Below are 3,756 nucleotides of genomic sequence, written 5' to 3' on the forward strand. Positions count from 1 at the left end.
AAAATTATCTCACTGGTCCCCATATATATATATATTGAAAAGAATGTCTATGTATGATAAAAGGCTTATTTGAGATTGCGTTTGAGAGATCTAAAAGTGTTTTTAATACGTAAAAAGTTTATTTGAAAAAAAAAATACTCGTTTGGTAAAAAAAAATTAAAAGAGCTTTTAAGGGTTAAAAAAGGTTAAAAATAGCCAAAAACCCACTTTTGGCAAAAACTTAAAAATAAAGTTTTTGTCCAAAAGCTCTTTTTGACTTAAAAGCTTTATTTTTCAAACACAATTTCAATCAAGCTCAAAGAGAACACTAGGAGAAACGGTAGGAATTCTTTTTAAAAGAATGATGAGATGATATTTGAGATGCTTGTTGTATTAAAGGGAAATGTTATTATGCAAGTGGAATTTGGTTATGGAATAAAGTAGCTTAAATATTTGCCTTTTAAATCATTGAGTCTAATGTCGGCTGAACCCAATCCTGAATGTTTCTAGTAATTTTTCTCATCTATTTGTACACATTAATTACCAAGATTCGAACCCTTCACGTCCACTCTAAGTTGTGTGTGGACAGCTTTTGCCCAAATCATTTTCCCTTAAGCTAATAATGACCGTACGTGTGTCATTTTTGTCACAAAAAGCCATGAGAATCAAGGGATTGAGATACTTTCCAATTATTCAAAATTGGTGATTCTCATGTTACGAAATCGTAACCATTCATTTTAAATTTAATAGTCCATAAAATCATTTAAATCTGGGTAAAACAAAAGCCAACTTAAAATAAGAGAAATGCTAAAAAGCAAAACAAATGAATCCAAAACAATTTCTAAACTGACGTGGCAAGCGTTTTTAAATTAAAGAAATGCAATTCTCCCTCCCTTGTCTGACACGTTAGTTTGAAAATTTTTATGGCCGGATTCATTTGTTTGGCTCCTTATCACTTCTCTAAAATTAATATTTTATGCTTCGGTTATACAAAAATAGCTAATATTTTATAAACCATTAAATTTAAAATAAAGGGTCACGATTTCGTAACATGTTTTGAGATTCTCAAATTTGAAGTGATTGGAGTGAATCTCATGGCTGCCACCCTCTCATCAATACACCCATCCAACCTTAAATTGCACCTGCGATCTCAGATTATGCAATAATGCCATTCTTGCCTCCCCATGCACGGCTGCATTCCTTTCAGAGAGGGGTTGAATTGCATTAAAAAAAAATTTCAGAGGTCAAAATAATAAAAAAAAAACAAACGTACTCCTCTTGCCATCTCTTTATTATTTATCTAAAAATGCTACAAATTGGGGCACCAAATATCTGCTAAAAAATTGAATGGTCTGGTAAATAGTAAATATTCTGCGACACGTACACAGTTATCGGTGTCAAAAAATAAAAAATAAAAGAAAATAAAAAATATTAACATGCATTAAAAAATGCTGCTTTAATTAAGTTTATTCATTTCACTTCATTAATTTCTTTTTACCACTCGAGTGGTAAAAATGCTTTATGAAGCATTTGAAGTACTAGCTCGTTTTAAATGCGAGACGGCCTGAATTATAGTCAGCGTAATTAATTATTGACTTAATTAATATTTTTAGGGATCAGAAGTTAAAAAAAAAAATTATCTTTTTTTAACCATTTTTATTCACGTGATCCAAACCTTATCTATTTACACTACAAAAAAACCATTTTTTCCTGACATGAGTTTCCTGACGTGTTCCAGTGTCCGACACGTCAGGAAATTTTTCTGACGGGTCGTTTCTGACGCGTGTCGAGTGTCAGAAACGTAGGTGTCAGGAAAAAAAATTTCCTGACGTGTGACTAGGCAACACGTCAGAAAATTCTGACGTGTTACCCACTCACACGTCAGAAAATTTTTCTGACGTTGCATTTTTGCCACGTCAGAATTTTTCTGACGTGGTAGTTCTGACACACGTCAGAAAATTAAAAAATTAAATAAAAATTAATTAATTTTTTTTTTTTTCTGGAATTTTTAATTATTAATTAATTAAATTATTTTTTTTTTTTTTTTGAATTACTCTGCACGCACGGCAGCTCCCTCACGCTGCCGTACGTGCAGATCTGTGTTTCTCCAACACAGATCAATCTGCACGATCTGCACGATCTGCACCATGGTGAGCTCTCATTTTTCTTTCTCTCTCTTCTAATTTTCTCTTCTTCTTCCTCTTCTTCTTCTGATCTTCTCCTTTTGTTTTTTTTTCTTCTGCTTCTCCTCTTCTTCTCTTATCCCTTTCTTTTTCTTTTGCAGCTTCTCCTCTTCTTCTCTTCTCCCTTTCTTTTTCTTTTTCTTTTTCTTCTTCTCTTCTTCTCTTCTTCTGATCTTCTCCCTTTCTTTTTCTTTTTCTTTTTCTTCTTCTCTTCTCCGGCCTTTTCTTTGTCTTCTCCTTCTTCGGCTTTCTTCAATCTGTGGACAGAAGGGAGATATATTGAGGGAGTGGGAAAAACAAATGAGGAGGCCAGGCATGGCGCGCTGGGGAAAGACAAGATAAAAAACAAAAAAATTCAAAATTCAAACGCCCGCCAGGATGGCTAGAGGAAATTTCTGAAAATTTCCTGACGTGCCAGGTGTTGCACGTCAGAAATTTCTGACGTGCTACACCTGGCACGTCAGGAAATCACTCTAAAAAAAATTATTTGAAAAAAAAAATATCTGCACATATATATATAATAATATATTTAAATATATTTTCTGACATGGTGAATTACCACGTCAGAAAATGCTGACGTGGCACAATGCCACGTCAGAATTTTCTGACGTGGCAATTCACCACGTCAGAATTTTCTGACGTGGCAGTCCGACACGTCAGAATTTTTCTGACGTGGTAACTTTTGCCACGTCAGAAAATAAATAATTTTTAAATATTTAAAATCGTTAAAATTTTCCAGACGTTCCAATTTTTAGCACGTCAGAATTTTCTGACGTGTCAAAACAGACACGTCAGAAAATTCTGACGTGCCACTGTTCACACGTCAGAAAATTATTTTCTGACGTTTTAAAATTCACCCGTCAGAAAATTGCTGACGTGGCAAAAAAACTTATACTGTAGCCACGTCAGAAAATGTCATTTTTTTTGTAGTGTTAATTTATTAGGATAAATGGTAATATTCTTATATAGTATTAAAGTAGTTATCCAGATAGGTTGGAACTTGACTCCATAATTTATTTTTCATTTTAATTAAATATTACACACTACAAGAATTGGCTCATTAGCATTCAAATTATTAGCGGCGACTACTAAATTAAAAGTCGCAGCCAATGGTAGTATATTAGCGGCGACTTTTGAGTCGTCGCTAATCTTAGACGCTAAAGAGAAAATAAATAAATAAATATTAGCATTGACTTTTGTGTCGACGCTAATAAGTCGCAGCTAGTCCTTCGCGGGTTGGGTTGAAAAACTAGAAACTATTAGTAACAAGTCAATTGTCGCCGCTAATTAGAGGTCAATAGCGGCAACATTCAAATGTCGCCGCTGATGAAGCTCAATAGCAGTAACATTCAAATGTCGCGGCTGATAATAGTCAATAGCAGCAACTATAAATGCGCTGCTATTAACCCTTATTAGCGGCAACTTGTAAATGTCGCTGCTGATGAAGCTTAATAGCGTCAACATTCAGATGTCGCTGCTAATAATAGTCAATAGCAGCAACTATATATGCGCTGCTATTGATCCTTATTAGCGGCAACTTGTAAATGTCGCCGCTATTGACCCCTTCAATATTTTTCTCATTTAGATGTACATC

The sequence above is a fragment of the Corylus avellana genome, chromosome ca6 (assembly GCF_901000735.1).
Source record: "Corylus avellana chromosome ca6, CavTom2PMs-1.0".
Taxonomy (NCBI): Eukaryota; Viridiplantae; Streptophyta; class Magnoliopsida; order Fagales; family Betulaceae; genus Corylus; species Corylus avellana.